Below are 21,659 nucleotides of genomic sequence, written 5' to 3'. Positions count from 1 at the left end.
GGTAGAGAACTGGGAGCCATGGCGCCCTTAGTCTATAAGAGCTCTAATATGATCCTAGCCGAAGCCCATGGGAAGAGAAACCCAGTGACTGGCAAGTAAGGCCCAGCATGGAGGGAGCCTTCTCTTCCAGTATGTGGTGCCTCCCATTGGCCAAACCTAAGCTGGAAGCCAGAGGACACTCGATGTGGTGAGGTGGTTTATAAAAAGTGGATCTGAAGAGGCAAAGATTCAGCTCCATTTATTTAATTATTTGTGTATTATTTATGTATTTGTTGTATCTATCAATGCATCGATTATCTATCTACCCCATCTATTTATTTTTGCCTTACCTGGGATGTGTGTGTGTGTGTGTGTGTGTGTGTGTGTGTGTGTGATAATGGTTACATGTGTACAGTGTAATCAAATGGCCAAAGAGACTAAGAATCACAAACGACTAACATTTGTGTATTTACTATCTGTTAAGTATGTTGACAGAAACTTCCAGGCTTCTTGCTTAAGGTACAGTATGATGAAAAAATTTTTTTTCAGCATGATTAAATTCTGGCAGTGAGAAGAGGACATTAGCTAAAAACCGACATAAGCTGCAACAGAATTGTTTTAATCTTTCAAGGACAAAATGGTTTCATAGCATATGTTATTGAAGTTCCCATATTCAAAATTTATGAGGCAAGAGAGACAAGCATTCCCTATTTTATGAAAGCTAATAGTTATAATTAATTTGATTAATGCTATGAGAATTTCATATAGCAATAATTAACATTATTTGTAATTTGAATGGCAATTATTTGGGTATCTTATTATTAAAGAAAGAGTCTACAAGAGTGTTAAAACAACTATTATATTTTGCAGCTTAGGGTCTTTTACGTTAATTACATAGTTTTTCCTTGGCACCCAAGACATGCTGCTTATTGTAGAAAATGGAATATGTACGCAAAAAACACTTGTCATGTTCTAACCATCAAAAACAACATTACATTTGGTATGTTCTGTAGTCTCTTTCAACATATTTCTAAACATATAAACTTTTTTTGAGAGAGAGAAAGAGCACGTGTGAGCAGGGGAGGAGTAAAGGGAGACGGAGAGAGAATCCCAAGCAGTGTCCACACTCAGCACAGAGCCTGACGGGGGGCTCAATCTTATGACTGTGAGATCACAACCTGAGTCAACATTAAGAGTCAGAGGCTTAACTGACCGAGCCATCCAGGCACCGCTAAAACATACAAACTTTTAAATAAAGGATCCTATTTTATGTACAGTTGAATGTCTTCAACTTTCACCTGTATCATAGACATTTCCCCATCTAAACATTAATGCATAGATTTTAATTTTCCATATCAGTAATAATTTACTAATGAGAGATTTCTAGAGGTAATAGTACTTCATCAAATTCACATTAATTCTTTTTAAAATCTTGATAAATAATAGCAAATTATTTTCCTGAAAAGATTCAACAATTTATATTCTTAGCAGAGTCAAATCAGAATGCAGGCTCATAGTTCCTTCACTATTTTTTTGACAACTTGATAAGCAAAAAAATTGGTATGTCATCATTTTAACATTAATTTGCTTAATTGTGAGATTAAATGTGTTTCTTGTTTGCTGACTACTTTTATTTCCTCTACTTTCACTGAAATCCATTTAACTGAATCCACATCTTCTGTTCTTTTGGCTAGGGAATATACATTTTTAATTTTTTAATGTTTATTTATTTTGGAGAGAGAGACTATGAGCAGGGGAGGGGCAGAGAGAGGAGACAGAGAATGTGAATCAGGCTCAGCACTGTCAGTGCAAAGCCCAATGTGACCCACAAAGCATGAGATCATGACCTGAGCCCAAGTCAGTCTCTCAAACAACTGAACCATGCAGGTGCTCCTAGCTAGTAATTATTTTTAAAAATTATTTTTTAACAAAGAGTAAAGATACCAACACTTGTTATACAAGTGCCAATTAGTGTTATAATTTTTTTTAATATGAAATTGATTGTCAAATTTGTTTCTATATAACACCCAGTGCTCTCATCCCAACAGGTGCCCTCCTCAATGCCCATCACGCACTTTTCCCTCCCTCCCACCCCCCATCAACCTTCAGTTTATTCTCAGTTTTTAAGAGTCTCTTATGCTTTGGCTCCCTCCCTAACTTTTTTTTTCCTTCCCCTCCCCCATGGTCTTAAGTTTCTCAGGATCAACATAAGAATGAAAACACATGGTATCTGTCTTTCTCTGTATGACTTGTTTCACTTAGCATAACACTCTCCAGTTCCATCCATGTTGCTACAAAGGGCCATATTTCATTCTTTCTCATTGGCACGTAGTATTCCATTGTCTATATAAACCACAATTTCTTTATCCATTCATCAGTTGATGGACATTTAGGCTCTTTCCATAATTTGGCTATTGTTGAGAGTGCTGCTATAAACATTGGGGTACAAGTGCCCCTATGCATCAGTACTCCTGTATCCCTTGGGTAAATTCCTAGCAGTGCTACTGCTGGGTCATAGGGTAGGTCTATTTTTAATTTTTTGAGGAACCTCCACACTGTTTTCCAGAGTGGCTGCACCAGTTTGCATTCCCACCAACAGTGCAAGAGGGTTTCCGTTTCTCCACATCCTCTCCAGCATCTATAGTCTCCTGATTTGTTCATTTTGGCCACTCTGACTGGAAAACCCGATAGACTCCACCAAAGTCGGCTAGAACTGATAAATGAATTCAGCAAAGTCGCAGGATACAAAATTAATGTACAGAAATCAGTTGCATCCTTATACACTAATAATGAAGCAACAGAAAGGCAAATAAAGAAACTGATCCCATTCACAAGTGCACCAAGAATCATAAAATACTTGGGAATAAACCTAACCAAGGATGTAAAAGATCTGCATGCTGAAAACTATAGAAAGCTTATAAAGGAAATTGAAGAAGATACAAAGAAATGGAAAAACATTCTGTGCTCATGGGTTGGAAGAATAAATATTGTTAAAATGTCAATACTACCCAAAGCTATCTACACATTCAATACAATCCCAATCAAAATTGTATCAGCATTCTTCTCAAAGCTAGAACAAGCAACCTTAAAATTTGTATGGAACCACAAAAGACCCTGAATAGCCAAAGTAATATTGAAGAAGAAGACCAAAGCAGGAGGCATCACAATCCCAGACTCTATTACAAAGCTGTAATCATCAAGACAGCAAGGTATTGGCACAAAGACAGACACATAGACCAATGGAATAAAATAGAGACTGCAGAATTGGACCCACAAACGTATGGCCAACTCATCTTTGACAAAGCAGGAAAGACTATCCAATGGAAAAAAGACAGTCTCTTTAACAAATGGTACTGGGAGAACTGGACAGCAACATGCAGAAGAATGAAACTAGACCACTTTCCTACACTATTCACAAAAATAAACTCAGAATGGATAAAGGACCTGAATGTGAGACAGGAAACCATCAAAACCCTAGAGGAGAAAGCAGGAGAAATCCTCTCTGACCGACCTCAGCCGCAGCAATTTCTTACTCAACACATTTCCAAAGGCAAGGGAATTAAAAGCAAAAATGAACTATTGGGACCTCATGAAGATAAAAGGAAACAATCAAACTGCAAAGGAAACAATCAACAAAACTAAAAGGCAACCGACGGAATGGGAAAAGATATTTGCAAATGACATATCAGACAAAGGGCTAGTATCCAAAATCTATAAAGAACTCACCAAACTCCACACCCAAAAACCAAATAATCCAGTGAAGAAATGGGCAGAGAACATGAATAGACACTTTTCTAAAGAAGACATCCAGGTGGCCAACAGGCACATGAAAAGATGCTCAACGTTGCTCCCCATCAGGTAAATACAAATCCAAACCACACTGAGATATCACCTCACACCAGTCAGAGTAGCTAAAGTGTTATAATTTTTAACACTAAGGCAATTTTGGATTTTTTTGTAGTCAAATGTATCATTATTTGTTTTATCTTTTGTATTTGGGGATTTTATTTTATTTTACATTTTAATGTCTAACTCATGTAGAGTTTAATGTATCTGTAAGGAAAGAATCATTTATTATATATATTAATTTTTTTTTTCAAATAGAAAAGCTCTCCAACAGTGTTTAGGAGTAACCTATACCTTCCCCACTGGATTTATTTGTTTTTTACAAAAGCCATGCTTTTGACTTTTGTGTGATGCCTTATAGCAATTGCTAGAAACTTTAACAATAATAATGCTATTTACACAAACCTTTATGTCTTCTTGATTTTAATAGAAATCCTTTTGCTATTTTTTAGGTAATATTTAGTATTCCATCATAGTCTACAATTTGATTTATGATTCTCTTTTAGATGTACAAGTTAAAATGGAATATTTTAAGTGTTTAAATTGTATTTGCATGTATATAATGATGAATGGGATTTAGAAGTTATGTTTTTCTTATTTACTTTTAACTGAATTGTACTGTGGTAGGATAATTGATAGCTATAATTTCTGCACTTTATAATTTATTGAGGAAGACTTCATGGTCCAGTGTATATTTTCTCCCCAATCTCCAATGAATACTTGAAAATGTAGATGGTAAAGTTAAATTTGTAGCTGTCAATTTAATAATTTAAAATATTTATATTTACTTTTTGTTTACTTTATTTGTTGATGTTTAAGAAATGTGTATTATAGTTGTTGGAACAGAAATTCTCATGATAGAACATACCAATACATGGCACACAAACAGACACATAGACTAATGGAATAGAATAGAAACCCCACAACTAGACCCACAAACGTTTGGCCAACTAATCTTTGACAAAGCAGGAAAGAACATCCAATGGTAAAAAGACAGTCTCTATAACAAATGATGCTGGGAGAACTGGACAGCAACATGCAGAAGATTGAAACTAGGGAAGGCTGGGAAGATGGCGGCGTAGGAGGACGCTGGGCTCACTGCACATCCTGCTGATCACTCAGATTCCACCTACACCTGCCTAAATAACCCAGAAAAATGCCAGAAGACTAGCAGAACGGAGTCTCCGGAGCCAAGCGCAGACGAGAGGCCCACGGAAGAGGGTAGGAAGGGTGGAGAGGCGGTGTGCCCTCCACGGACTGGCGGGAGGGAGTCGGGGCGGAGGGGCGGCCCGCCGGCCAAGCAGAGCCCCCAAGTCTGGCTCACAAAAGCGGAGGGCCTGGACAGAGTGTGTTCCCACAGCAAGCGGGACTTGACATCTGGAAGGTTATAAGCTAACAGCTCTGCTTAGAGAACGGGAGGGCTGGAGGACAACAGGAGGGAGAGTTGTTGAGCCCCGGACGACAGAGCTCAGCTTGGCGGGGAACAAAGGAGCTCGCCAGCACCATCTCCCTCGCCCATCCCCCAGCCAAATCCCAAAGAGAACCAATTCCTGCCAGGGAACTTGCTTGCACCATGCAAACACCCAAAGCTGTGCTTCTGCGGATCCATCCCTCTGGCGGGTCTGACTCCCTCCTGGTGCCGCAGGGCCCCTCCCGAAGCAGATCACCGAAGGAGAAGCGAGCTGAGCCTGCCCCTCCCGCCTCCGTGCACCTTGCCGATCCACCCCAGCTAATATGCCAGATCCCCAGCACCACAAGCCTGGCAGTGTGCAAGTAGCCCAGACGGGCCACGCCACCCCACAGTGAATACCACACGTAGGAGAGGGGAAGAGAAGGCACACACCAGTCTGACTGTGGCCCCAGCGGTGGGCTGGGGGCAGACATCAGGTCTGACTGCGGCCCTGCCCACCAACTCAAGTTATTCAAGACAGCACAGGGGAAGTGCCCCGCAGTCCCACACCACTCCAGGGACTATCCAAAATGACCAAACGGAAGAATTCCCCTCAGAAAAACGTCCAGGAAATAACAACAGCTAACGAACTGATCAAAAATGATTTAAACAATATAACAGAAAGTGAATTTATAATAATAGTCATAAAATTAATCGTTGGGCTTGAAAACAGTATAAAGGAGAGCAGAGAATCTTTTGCTACAGAGATCAAGGGACTAAGGAACAGTCACGAGGAGCTGAAAAACGCTTTAAATGAAATGCAAAACAAAATGGAAACCACCATGGCTCGGATATCAGACAAACTAGATTTTAAACTAAAGGCTGTAACAAGAGATGAAGAAGGGCATTATATACTAATCACAGGGTCTATCCATCAGGAAGAGCTAACAATTATAAATGTCTATGCGCTGAATACAGGAGCCCCCAAATATATAAAACAATTACTCACAAACATAAGCAACCTTATTGATAAGAATGTGGTAATTGCAGGGGACTTTAACACCCCACTTACAGAAATGGATAAATCATCTAGACACATGGTCAATAAAGAAACAAGGGCCCTGAATGATACATTGGATCAGATGGACTTGACAGATATATTTAGAACTCTGCATCCCAAAGCAACAGAATATACTTTTTTCTCGAGTGCACATGGAACATTCTCCAAGATAGATCACATACTGGGTCACAAAACAGCCCTTCATAAGTATACAAGAATTGAAATCATACCATACATACTTTCAGACCACAATGCTATGAAGCTTGAAATCAACCACAGGAAAAAGTCTGGAAAACCTCCAAAAGCATGGAGGTTAAAGAACACCCTACTAAAGAATGAATGGGTCAACCAGGCAATTAGAGAAGAAATTAAAAAATATATGGAAACAAATGAAAATGAAAATACAACAATCCAAACGCTTTGGGATGCAGCGAAGGCAGTCCTGAGAGGAAAATACATTGCAATCCAGGCCTATCTCAAGAAACAAGAAAAATCCCAAATACAAAATCTAACAGCACACCTAAAGGAAATAGAAGCAGAACAGCAAAGGCAGCCTAAACCCAGCAGAAGAAGAGAAATAATAAAGATCAGAGCAGAAATAAACAATATAGAATCTAAAAAAACTGTAGAGCAGATCAACAAAACCAAGAGTTGATTTTTTGAAAAAATAAACAAAATTGACAAACCTCTAGTCAGGCTTCTCAAAAAGAAAAGGGAGATGACCCAAATAGATAAAATCATGAATGAAAATGGAATTATTACAACCAATCCCTCAGAGATACAAACAATTATCAGGGAATACTATGAAAAATTATATGCCAACAAATTGGACAACCTGGAAGAAATGGACAAATTCCTAAACACCCACACGCTTCCAAAACTCAATCAGGAGGAAATAGAAAGCTTGAACAGACCCATAACCAGCGAAGAAATTGAATCGGTCATCAAAAATCTCCCAACAAATAAGAGTCCAGGACCAGATGGCTTCCCAGGGGAGTTCTACCAGACGTTTAAAGCAGAGATAATACCTATCCTTCTCAAGCTATTCCAAGAAATAGAAAGGGAAGGAAAACTTCCAGACTCATTCTATGAAGCCAGTATTACTTTGATTCCTAAACCAGACAGAGACCCAGTCAAAAAAGAGAACTACAGGCCAATATCCCTGATGAATATGGATGCCAAAATTCTCAATAAGATACTAGCAAATCGAATTCAACAGCATATAAAAAGAATTATTCACCATGATCAAGTGGGATTCATTCCCGGGATGCAGGGCTGGTTCAACATTCGCAAATCAATCAACGTGATACATCACATTAATAAAAGAAAAGATAAGAACCATATGATCCTGTCAATCGATGCAGAAAAGGCCTTTGACAAAATCCAGCACCCTTTCTTAATAAAAACCCTTGAGAAAGTCGGGATAGAAGGAACATACTTAAAGATCATAAAAGCCATTTATGAAAAGCCCACAGCTAACATCATCCTCAATGGGGAAAAACTGAGAGCTTTTCCCTGAGATCAGGAACACGACAGGGATGTCCACTCTCACCGCTGTTGTTTAACATAGCGTTGCAGGTTCTAGCATCAGCAATCAGACAACAAAAGGAAATCAAAGGCATCAAAATTGGCAAAGATGAAGTCAAGCTTTCACTTTTCGCAGATGACATGATATTATACATGGAAAATCCAATAGACTCCACCAGAAGTCTGCTAGAACTGATACATGAATTTAGCAAAGTTGCAGGATACAAAATCAATGTACAGACATCAGCTGCATTCTTATACACTAATAATGAAGCAACAGAAAGACAAATAAAGAAACTGATCCCATTCACAATTGCACCAAGAAGCATAAAATACCTAGGAATAAATCTAACCAAAGATGTACAAGATCTGTATGCTGAAAACTATAGAAAGCTTATGAAGGAAATTGAAGAAGACATAAAGAAATGGAAAGACATTCCATGCGCATGGATTGGAAGAATAAATATTGTCAAAATGTCAATACTACCCAAAGCTATCTACACATTCAATGCAATCCCAATCAAAATTGAATGAGCATTCTTCTCAAAACTAGAACAAGCAATCCTAAAATTCATATGGAACCACAAAAGGCCCCAAATAGCCAAAGTAATTTTGAAGAAGACCAAAGCAGGAGGCATCACAATCCCAGACTTTAGCCTCTACTACAAAGCTGTAATCATCAAGACAGCATGGTATTGGCACACAAACAGACACATAGACCAATGAAATAGAATAGAAACCCCAGAACTAGACCCACAAACATATGGCCAACTAATCTTTGACAAAGTAGGAAAGACTATCCAATGGAAAAAAGACAGTCTCTTTAACAAATTGTGCTGGGAGAACTGGACAGCAACATGCAGAAGATTGAAACTAGACCACTTTCTCACACCATTCACAAAAATAAACTCAAAATGGATAAAGGACCTGAATGTAAGACAGGAAACCATCAAAACCCTAGAGGAGAAAGCAGGAAAAGAGCTCTCTGACCTCAGCCGTAGCAATTTCTTACTTGACACATCCCCAAAGGCAAGGGAATTAAAAGCAAAAATGAACTACTGGGACCTTATGAAGATAAAAAGCTTCTGCACAGCAACGGAAAAAACCAACAAAACTAAAAGGCAACCAATGGAATGGGAAAAGATAGTTGCAAATGACATATCGGACAAAGGGCTAGTATCCAAAATCTATAAAGAGCTCACCAAACTCCACACCCGAAAAACAAGTAACCCAGTGAAGAAATGGGCAGAAAACATGAATAGACACTTCTCTAAAGAAGACATCCAGATGGCCAACAGGCACATGAAAAGATGTTCAGCGTCGCTCCTTATCAGGGAAATACAAATCAAAACCACACTCAGGTATCACCTCACGCCAGTCAGAGTGGCCAAAATGAACAAATCAGGAGACTATAGATGCTGGAGAGGATGTGGAGAAACGGGAACCCTCTTGCACTGTTGGTGGGAATGCAAATTGGTGCAGCCGCTCTGGAAAGCAGTGTGGAGGTTCCTCAGAAAATTAAAAATAGACCTACCCTATGACCCAGCAGTAGCACTGCTAGGAATTTACCCAAGGGATATAGGAGTACTGATGCATAGGGGCACTTCTACCCCAATGTTTATAGCAGCACTCTCAACAATAGCCAGATTATGGAAAGAGCCTCAATGTCCATCAACTGATGAATGGATAAAGAAATTGTGGTTTATATACACAATGGAGTACTACGTGGCAATGAGAAAGAATGAAATATGGCCCTTTGTAGCAACATGGATGGAACTGGAGAGTGTTATGCTAAGTGAAATAAGCCATACAGAGAAAGACAGATACCATATGTTTTCACTCTTAAGTGGATCCTGAGAAACTTAACAAAAACCCATGGGGGAGGGGTAGGAAAAAAAAAAAAGAGATTAGAGTGGGAGAGAGCCAAAGCATAAGAGACTCTTAAAAACTGAGAACAAACTGAGGGTTTATGGGGGTGGGAGGGAGGGGAGGGTGGGTGATGGGTATTGAGGAGGGCACCTTTTGGGATGAGCACTGGCTGTTGTATAGAAACCAATTTGACAATAAATTTCATATATTGAAAAAAATATTTTAAGTGCTTACAAAGGTTCTTCTGAAAAAAAAAGAACATACCAATACAAAATAGACTTTAATTCTTTTTATTTTAAATTCTGCATAGATATTAATAGGACTTCAATGTTTCAGAACTTTTCACATATGTCTCAGTCCATCTCTTTATTTTAACCTTTTATTGCAATTTTGTTTTAAATGTAATTTTTATAAGTCAAATGCTTTTGAGTTTTGTTATTAATTATTGCTTTCAACTTTTCAGTTGTAATTTTATTTTTGCCTTTACTTCGACTCTATATAAACAGCAGACCATATTTCAGATGACTTTCCTCTCTATTTGGAAACAAAAACTGTTGGATTGGCATTCTCATGCATATTTTTTAAAGTTTTTATTTAAATTCCAGTGAACACACAGTGTAATATTTGTTTTAGGTGTATGATATAGTGATTCAATACTTCCATACAACACCTGGTGCTCATCATAACAAGTGCATTCCTTAATCTCCACCGCCAATTTAACTCATACTCTCCTGCCCACCCTCCTCTAGTAACCATCAATTAATTCTCTACAGTTAAGAGTCTGTTTCTTGGTTTGCCTCTCTCTCCTTTGCTCATTTGTTTTGTTTCTTAAATTCCACATATGAGTGAAATTATATGATATTTGTCTTTCTCTGACCTATTTCACTTTGTATAATATTGTCTAGCTCCATCCATGTTATTGCAAATGGCAAGAATTCATTCTTTTTTATACCTGAGTAATATTCCTACACACACACACACACACACACACACACACACACACCACCTTTTCTTTATCCACTCATCATTCAATGAACACTTGGGCTGTTTCCTTAATTTGGCTATTGTAGATAATGCTGCTATAAACATTGGTGCATGTATCCATTAATACAATCCCTATCAAAACATCAACAGCATTTTTCACAGAGCTAAAACAAACAGTCCTAAAATTTGTATGGAACCACAAAGAGGTTGAATAGCCAAAGGAGTCTTGTAAAAGCAAAGCAAAGCTGGATCCATCACAATTCCCGACTTCAAGTTATATTACAAAGCAAAACACTGATCAAACAGTATGGTACTGGCACAAAAATAGACACATTGATCAATGGAACAGAACAGAAGACCCAGAAATGAACCCACAACTATTTGGTCAATTAATCTTCAACAAAGGAGAACAGAATATTCAATGGGAAAAAGTCTTTTCAGCACATAGCCTGGGAAAACTGGACAGCAACATATAAAAGAATGAAACTGGACCGCTTTCTTACAGCAAACACAAAAATAAATTAAAAATGGATTAAAACCTGAAACCATAAAAATCCTAGAGGAGAATACTGGCAGTAACCTCTTTGACTTTGGCCCTAGCAACTTCCCTCTTGATATATCTCCAGAAGCAAGGGGGAAAAAAAAGCAAAAATAAACTATTGGAACTTCATCAAAATACAAAGTGTCTGCACAGTGAAGGAAACAATCAACAAAACTAAAAGGCAACCTATGGAATAGGAGAGGATATCTGTAAATGACCTATCTGATGCAGGGTTAGTATCCAAAATATATAAAAAAACTTGGAAAACTCAACACCTAAAAACCAAACAACCCAGTTAAAAAATGGGCAGAAGATATCAACAGGCATTTTTCCAAAGAACATATACAGATGGCCAACAGACACATGAAAAGATGCCCAACATCGCTCATCATAGGGAAATACAAATCAAAACCGCAATGAGGTATCACTTCCCACCTGTCAGAATGACTAAAATTAATGACATAAGAAACAACAGCTGTTGGTGAGGATGTGGAGAAAAAGGAACCCTCTTACACTATGGGTGGGAATGCAAACTGGCGCAGCCACTGTGGAAAGTAGTATGGAGGTTCCTCAAAAAGTTAAAAATAGAACAACCTTATAATCAAGCAATTGCACTACTAGGTATTTACTCAGATAATACAAAAAATATTATTAATTTCATATGAAAGTTTTTATTGGGAGAATTTTTATTGGGGGAATTTAATCTATTTCTATTCACAAATTAGCATGTCCAAAATAGAATTCCTCCCTAAGTACTGTTATTGTCCAGTAGTTCTCATCTCAAAAAATGATACTGACATCCATCCAAATTCCAGGGTACCAATCACAATTTCTCACTCCTGCATACTTTGAAAATTCAATCCATCAGTAAATATTGGATTGAACAGTACTGTTAGCTTCACGTCCAAAGTGAATTTCAGTTCTACCACTCCTTATCTCCCTTATTATTATTTGTCACTTAGATTCTCACCATGTTCCATCTATTGCTTCGTCTAATGGATTTTCCATTTAAGAGCCAGAGTCATATCTTTAAAACGTACATATGTATGAAATTCTTATCCTTAAAACCTTTTTATGGATTCTTATTGCATCTCAACTTAAATGCAAACTTTTTGCTTTTCCATGGGGGACTTAGAGTGTTTCACTTCTGTATCCTTTCACATGTCAACCTCTCTGTCGGTCTCTCCAGCTCATCCACACTGGCTTGTTTTATCTTTGGATCAGTCAAGTTCCTCCTTACTTTAAGACTTTGGTGTATATGTTTCCTTTGCTTAAAATCATCTTCAACCCAACTTTTGGTAGCGTGGCTCTTTTTCATTTTTAATGCCTCAGTTCACGTACATCTCAGCCATGAGGCTTTCTACAGCTCTTCTATCTAAATAAGTCATTCTACCTTAACCCAGTAATCACAGTGGCATCAAACAAGACATTCCCATGGTTATTCTAGCCAGAACAAATTTAAGGGACTCTGTCAATTGGCTTAATGTCCACATATTTTGTTTTACCAAGGTTTATGAAAATCTCTCACCTGTCAAGCAAAGGGGCAAAGAAAGCTTACTGTAATGCTTAATTAAGACCATAAACCTTTAAGGCTGCTTCCCTTTTTTTGTGTTGTAAACATTTCTCTTAACAGTGAAATGTGGCATTGGCAGCAGGGTATTTTGGCTGTGTCAGGATGCTTTGAATGCAGATATATGGTGGGGTGTACAGGTAGGAGTTACTCATTTAACAAAGTCAGATGAACAAAAAGACTGCATCACTTTTTTTTTTAACAATGGATTATTATTCAGCCACCCAAAAGAATGAAATCTTGCCATTTGCAATGACATGGATGAAGCTAGGGAGTATTATGCTAAGGAAAATAAGTCAGTCAGAGAAAGACAAATATATAATTTCACTCCTATATGGAATTTAAGAAACAAAACAAAAAAAACAAGAAACAGACTGTTAACTACAGAGAATAAACTGATGGTTACCAGAGGGGAGGTAGGTGGGGAATGGGCTAGATGGGTGATGGCTATTAAGGAGGGCGTTTGTTGTGATGAGCACCGGGTGTTGTTTGTAAATGGTGAATCACTAAATTCTACACCTGAAACTAATCTCACACTGTGTTAACTAACTGGAATTTAAGTAAAAACTTGAAAAAGAATAAAAGACTGCATCACTCTTTTTTTTTTTTTTTTAATTTTTTTTTCCCAACGTTTTTTATTTATTTTGGGACAGAGAGAGACAGAGCATGAACGGGGGAGGGGCAGAGAGAGAGGGAGACAGAATCGGAAACAGGCTCCAGGCTCCGAGCCATCAGCCCAGAGCCTGACGCGGGGCTCGAACTCATAGACCGCGAGATCGTGACCTGGCGGAAGTCGGACGCTTAACCGACTGCGCCACCCAGGCGCCCCAAGACTGCATCACTCTTAAGAGAGGATACTATGAGAGCAAAGCTAAGAAAGCATGAGAAAAAAATTTTGAATGAAACAAAAAAACAAGTTTTAAAAACATATTTAAACTATCAGTTATATTCAGAAATTCTTAATGCTTATCTCTAAAATACTTTATCTTCTCTTAAAAACAATCACTTTCAAAGTGTCAAAGCTGCATCAATTCTAATGCTAATCCTCATAGTTAATTGGTAACTAGATGTTCTTCAACACTATCAAAATTTTCAATATACATTCAATAAAAATATATGGAAAAAACACATATACAATTTTTTAACTTTAGTGAACATTCAAATGTAAACTGTCAAATCACATCTTGACCTATTGTCCTAGTTTTAGTAAATGCTCATTATATTATCTCATAAATTATTTAATATTCTCTACCTCCTAGCTAAAAAGGAGAAATTATATGCTATATGTTGTAATTTGCATAGTTTCATTACAACATTAATATAGTATATTAATAGTATATAGTAGCATTAATACATAGAAAAAAATGTTATTATGGCTTTAATAAATTTATTCCCATTATTACAGATTTTTATCATCAATTCTTTTTGTTTTTTTCCCCAAAGCCAGCCATTAGAATTTGACATCATACTCACACATATTTAAGGCTGTATCATACCTTTTATCATGCTCTATCAAAAATAACTTTAGTTACTGATATGGCATCATTAAAAATTAAGCAGAAAAGCTATAATGGTATATTATCTCATTTTATAGTGCATAAAGGCTGATTAGATAATTTCTACATCTTTATAATATTCACCGATTTTACTAAACTATCTTTCACAGTGTATACTATGATTCACTTTTTATGCTTCCTACGATACTTATTGAAATGGTTTATTAACACTTGTCTCAAATTACAAGTGAAGTCTTTTTCTAAAATAAAATAAGACTCATTTGTATGTTTGAAATGACAGTGCCTTAAATAACAAGGCAAATATTTTCCATAGGTTGAATGTGCCAGTGCTGCAGATCCAAGATTTTATAGAAGATTTTATGTACATAATAAGATAAAAACCTCTTATTAGAAATATTGTAAATGTGTAATACATAATAACATTTTGATTTTCCAAAGTTTTCTGAGCTTATTGAATTAAATGTGAAAATGAGTAACCAAAGTAATGAATAGTTATTGGATAGTTCTTGGAAAGGGCATTTGGGTATCCACTGAAACTGAAAAATAAAACAATGAATGTCATAGTGGTCTATCATCAACACTATTTTTAACAATATATCATCTGATAATTCAATTAGGACTTCATACTGTCATCTTTGACATACAATTTATAAGACATATAAAGACGTAAAATTGCTGTAATAGAGTTTTTGATTACTCTGTATGTTAACAAGTTTTCTCAAAGCTTATAAATATTAAAATGAAACATAACAATGGAATAGACTGACTCTAGCCATGTATTGTTTTTAGCCACCAACATATAAACTAACTGAAGTATTTTTTTTAAAAAACCCTATTCATCTCATTAAGAGGTACATTTCCAAACATATATATACATTTGCATTGGACACACATAAGAGCATTGCAATTATTTTATTTTAAAATATCAGTATATGCCATAATATAGAAATTATATTTCTCTGTTGGAATTTAAGCTCTTATGAAGAAATTGGATGTCACTTAAAAACATACTAGAGATCCATACGGCTTTAAAATTTCTTGAGGGAGTTGTGAGCAAAAAATGTTTCAGGACCACTGCTTTTTCTTACCAACCTGTTTATTTTCTTCACAGTAGTTGGCATTTTACAGTTGATGACCTCACTGTTCAGAGGTTCTCAGGTGCAAATAACAGACTGTTTTCTGACGGGTATCAGAAGGTATGGAAATGATCAGACAACACAGACAACTTTCAGAATTCCCAGGAGGGCTGAAGTATAGACCCTGAGGCTATGTTAAGCCGGTAACAACTCTCAACCATGCCTTCTGGTCCTCTCTGGCAATAACACATGGCCATCATCACTCAGGCATAGGACAGTTTGAACTGGAGTTCCAGCTGCTACCCTCAGATTCCACGGGCCCACCTGCCATGTGACTGGTTCTCCCCATACATTTGCCTCTTCTATTTGCTCATTTGTTTGGATACAAATGATAGACTCAAGGAAATCGGGTGGCATGAGTTTTGGGTTCTATATTTAGAAGCTAGATCTCATAATACAAAAAAAATATTAAAAATCAAGAAGGCAGGTAATGATTCTGGACAAGTACAAAGGAAAATCATCTAATGTAGGGATGTCACTGTCTTTTCCAGAGGAGAGGAAGCTCCTTGAAAGCTGTGCCTTTGTCTGTTTCACTCCATCTACCATATTGAAGAGACCATCCTTTTTTCAAGGACAAATTGTGTCACTTTGTGTAGAATTAGAAAATAGAATTGGGATGAGGAGAGATTTTCTCTGGCAACATCAATGAGCAGTATGTTTGCAATAGAAAGTCAACTGTCTTGTATTTTGGTTGATACAGCTGAGGTCTCCGAGCTATGAGACACAGAAGAAAAGAAATAAAAATATATTCTTTACTTTTCTTCATGTGGATGCTGCTGGTTTGTCATAAGAGAAGCATTGGAAAGCCCCAATTGGCAATTTACACTCAGTTTTAGGGAGAATGCATGATTTACCAGTTTTTAAGTTAAGCATGGATTCAAGGCTCTTTAGAATATGCTGAGCTGAGCACTGTATAAATGTGTTTGTTTTATGTCTCCAGTGCACTCAATAAATTTATTCTCATTTCTCATACCCTGGGCATTATTAATCAATTTATCTTACACTCCATTAGCCTAGGGTAAATGAAAATTGATCTTGCTTTCTTCTAACTTCTGAAAACACATATTATTACTAAAAACACGCTTGGAGCCACTAATAAATGTTCTTATACTTATAGCATATTACGAAGCCAGCTTCCTATACTTATTATTATTAAAGTTACATTGCCCCCATCGTTATGGATTGAGTTGTGTCTCCCCCACTCCCAAATTCATATGTTGAAGATCTAACGTGCCTCGGGATCTGGGCTTATTTAGAGATAGGTTAGAGTCTTTACACAGATAATCAAGTTAAAGTGAGGTAATTAGGATGGGTCCTTATCCAACATGACTTGTGTCCTTATGAGAAGGGGAAACTTGAATACAGACACATGTTCGAAATGCTGCGTGACCAGGAAGGCAGCGACTGGAGTGATGCATGGGGTGAAGTCAAGGAATGCTAACGAGTGCCAGCAAAGCACTAGAAGCTAGGAGAGAGGCAAGCTTTTGCACAGCCCTCGGAAGGAACCAGTCCTGCTGACACTTTGATCTTGGACTAGTCTCCAGAACTGAAAAACAATACATTTCTGTTGTTTAAGCCACTCGGTTTGTTGCACTCTGTTACAGCATCCCTAGCAAATGAATAAAACCTTATCTAACATCAGCTGTCTTCGTATTTTCCTTTTCATGTGACTTCTGTAGCCTTGAACCTTTTTTTGTCTCTAGAACGAAGTTTGTTTTTACATCAAATTCCAGCTTTCAGGAGAGATGCTGCCAGATATGTCCCATCTAAGTCCATTTGTTGGACCACTGTGCTGGATGGCAGCTTTCACGGGGACTAAAGAAACAGGATAAAGCTCTGGTGATCAAAGATTTCTGAAAAAAAAAAAAAAGAAAAAAAAAAGATTTCTGGTCTTTCTTGGGGTCCACATTTACTGGGATGCACCTTCTTTTGAGTTACTTGTCTGCCATGCAGCTGGAGATAAGCCTCTTCCAACTTCTGACAGCCTCTATGCTAGGCAGCCTGGAAATGCGAGGTTTAGGTAAACTGAGTCACGCCTGGACAGCAGCTTTTCTTTCACTATGTCTTATCTCTCCGATCTTTCCTAGGGTTTAATTTTCTCACTCCTTTGCAATGAAAGAGTCACATGTCAATAGCTCAGGTTCTGGTATGAGCCTGGAAGGAAGGGACCAAGGAAAGCATCTCCCTTTTTATTGCCTTGGATATTTGCAGCTCCATATTGTCCATCCTCACTTACCAGGACACGACACCGAACTTATGGATGAAGTTAGGAAGAACTGACATCTTAATGACGCTGATATTCCAACCGTAAATACAGTATAGCTCCCCGTTTATTTACACCATTGATATTTTTCATTAGAGTTTTGTAATTTTCCACATATAGATCCTGTGCATATTTTGTTAAACTTGTAACAAGGTATTTCTTTTCTTTTCTTGTTTTATTTTTGTGCTATTGTAAATGGTATGTTGTTAATTTAAAATTCCAACTGTTTATTACTAGGACTTAGGAGAGCAAAAATAACTATTACGTATTAACTTTTTATCCTTTGATGTCACGAGATAAGTGCTTATTAGTCCCAGGAAGCTCTCTTGTAAAGGTTCTTTCGGGTTTTCTGCATAGGCAATCATGTCATCTGTGAACAAAGAGGTTTGTTTCTTCCTTTCCAATATGTATACATTATCATTTTATTACCTTATTGCACTAGCTAGGACTTCCAGTATGATGCTTAACAGGAATAGAAAGAGAATCCTAATGTTAGGGGGCGGAAGCTGCCAGTTTCTCACCATTAAGTATGATGTTGTTAGCTCTGATTCTTGTGGAAATGTTCTTCATCGGATTGAGAAAATTCTCCTCCGTTCTTGTTTTCTGAGAGATTTTATCACTTATAGGTGTTGAATTGTTTCAGCTGCTTTTACTGCATTAGTTGCTATGATCATATGATTTTTTCAGCCTATTATTGTGGTACATTCATTTTTTGAACATTGAATTGGCCTTGCATGCCTGGAATATCCTGGTGTGGTGTACAATCTTCCATTGTTTGATCTGATTTGCTAATGTTTTTGTGAGGACTTTGCATCTATATTGTGGAGGGACATTGATCTGTGGCTTCCTTTCTTGTAATATTTTGATCTCACTTTGGTATAAAAATAATGCTGGTCTCATAGAATGAGTTGGGAAGCATTCCCTCTACTTCTCTCTGTTGAAGGGGATTAGGAGAATTGGTATGTAATCTTCTTTAAATATCTGGTAGAATTTAGCAGTGAATCCATCTGGGCCTGCCTCTTTCAGCTTTGGTAGGTTATTAGTTTCTTTACTAAACTTATTTAATAAATATAAGTCTAGTCAGATTGTCTGCTTCTCCTTGTATGAGTTTTAGGTAGGTTGTGTCTTCCAAGGAATTGGTCCGTTTCATCTAGGTTATAGAGTGTGTGGGCATAGAGTTGTTCATAATATTCCCATATTATCCTTTTAATTTCGCAGGATCAGTAGCCATAGGCCCTCTTTCTTATATTAGTAATTTATATCTCTTCTATTTTTTGCTAATCTCACTAGAGGTTTGTCAATTTTATTGATTTTTTAAAGAGCCATCTTTTGATTTTGTTGAGTTTATTATTATTCTGTTTTTAATTTTATTGATTTCTGCTTCAATGTGTATTCTTTTCTGTGCTTTCTTTACACTTAATTCATCCTCTGCCTCTTCTTTTGTACAATGGAAGCTTAAGTCATTTATTTTAGATCTTTCTTCTTTTCTAACTGATGTATTTAATGTTGCAACTTTCCTCTTGGCACTGTTTTGCTGCATCTCACAAGTTTTGATATTTTTATTTTCATTTAGCTCAAAATATTTTAAAAATTCTTTTAAGACTTCTTATTTGTCCTATGTGTTATTTATAAGAGTGTTGCTTAATTAACAAATATTTATGGATATTTTCCATCTATCTTTCCACCATTGATTTGTATCTTAATCCCTGTGGCCTGAGAACATACTTGGTGTGAATTCTTTCAAATTTGTTAAATCTGTGTTTTATGGCCATGAACATGATCTCTTGGTGAATGTTCCACATGAGCTTGAGAAAAAGATACAATTTGCTGTTGTTGGACAGAATCATTTATAAATGTCAATTATATCAAGCTGTTCAAGCCAAGTCTATCCTTATTGATTTTATGCCTGCTTGATTTATCAGTTAATGAATGATGGATGTTGAAATCTCCAAATGTAACAGTGGACTTCTCCATCATCTATTTCTCCTTTCAGTTCTCTCTGTTTTCAGTTCTCTATCAGTTTTTGCCTCATGTATTTAATGCTCTGTTGTTAGATGCATGTATATTTAGGCCTCTTAGGTCTTCTTGGAGAATTGTTCCTCTTAGGATTATTTAAAGTTCCTTTTTCAGGGTGCCTGGGTGGCTCAGTTGGTTAAGGGTCCGACTTCTGCTCAGGTCATGATCTCATGGTTCATGGGTCCAAGCCCTGTGCTGGGCTCCAGGCTGGTAGCTCAGAGCCTAGAGCCTGCTTCAAATTCTGTGTTTCCTTCTCTCTGTCCCTCCCCTGCTCATGCTCTGTTTCTCTCTATCTCTAAAAAATGAATAAATGTCAAAAAAAATATTTTTAATAAAATTCCTTTTAATCCCTGATAATTTTTCTTGTTCTGAATTCTGCTTTGTTTGAAGTTAATATAGCTAGTCCAGCTTTCTTTTGATTAGGGTTACCATGGTATATTTTTCTCCATTCCTTTTCTTTTAAGTTATCGGAACTTTATATTTAAAATGGGTTTCTTGTGAACAAAATACAGGGGGGGTCTTATTTTTTTAGCCTGCTCTGATGATCTTTATCTTTCTGTAGGTATTTATAGCTATTTACATTTGATGTGATTGTTGATATAGTTGTATGAACATCTATCATGTTTGTGATTTTTCTATTTGTCATATTTGTTCTTCTCTTTTTCTCCCTCTCCATTTTGGCCTTCTCTGTTTTTGTTTTTGTTTTTAAGTTTATATTTATTTATTTTAAGAGAGAAAGAGAGAGAGACTGGGGAGGGGCAGAGAGTGAGAGGGAGAGAAAGAAAATCCCAAGCAGGCTCTGCACTGTCAGCGCAGAGCCTGACATGGGGCTTGAACTCACGAACCCTGAAATCATGACCTGAGCCATGTCAATGGCTCTTTTACCATGTCAATTATTTCTTTCTATAATTTTTTGCAGTTGCCCTAAAATTTGCAATATACATTTTTAACTAATTTAAGTCTTATTTCAAACGACACTATATTGTTTGACATGTAATTCAGGTATCTTGTAACAGAGTATTCCAAATTCCTCATTCTAGTTCCTTATGCCAGTGTCATTTGTTTCACTTCTCTGTACACTAAACACAACCAATACATTGTTAGTACTTTTCCTTGAAACAGTCAAATATCTCTTATATGAACTAAAAAAAATAGATTTTATCTTACATTCATTTTTTTTTTTTTTTTGGCATTTCATGCAGGACATATCTGTTAGAAAGAATTTCTTTAGCTTTTGTTTGTCTGAGAAAGTATTTCTCTTTGATTTTGAAGGATAATTTCACTGGATGTAGAATCCTAGGTTGGTAGGTTTTTCTTTCCACATTGTAAATATTCCTCTCTTCTCTGTTCTTGCTTTCATGGTTTCTAATGAGTAATTCATTATAATTCTTATGCTTGTTATTGTATAGGTAATAATTTTTTAATTTTGTCTCTTCATCTTCTTTTTCCTGCACATTTAATATAATATGCTTATGTGTAGTTTTTTGTTGGTGGCTGGTGGTGTTTCTCCTACTTGATATTCTCTGAGCTTCCTGGATCTCTGGTTTGGTTTCTGTCACTAATTTTAGCCATTATTACGTCAAATAATTCTCTTGTAGAATTATTCTCTCTTCATTCTCTGGTATTCTGATTATATGTATGTTATACCTTTTGAATTTTTTTTTTGTTTCTTGGATGTTTTGTTCCTTTATTATTATTACTCTAAAAATAATTAAAAAGACAAAAAAATCTTTCAATTCCAGTTTGGGAAGTTTTTATTGCGGCATCTTCAAACTTCACTGATTCTTTCCTTGGCATTATCCAGTTTACTGATCAAAAGCATTCTTCACTTCTGTTACATTGTTTTTATTTCTATTATTTCCCTTTGATTCATTCTGAGAGAGTCCATATTTCTGCTTATATTATCCATTTGTTCATGCGTGTTGTCTACTTTTTTCTTTTGGAACCCTTAACAATTATTT

Source organism: Lynx canadensis, chromosome A1 (genome assembly GCF_007474595.2).
Source record: "Lynx canadensis isolate LIC74 chromosome A1, mLynCan4.pri.v2, whole genome shotgun sequence".
Lineage (NCBI taxonomy): Eukaryota > Metazoa > Chordata > Mammalia > Carnivora > Felidae > Lynx > Lynx canadensis.
This window is presented reverse-complemented; position numbering follows the sequence as displayed.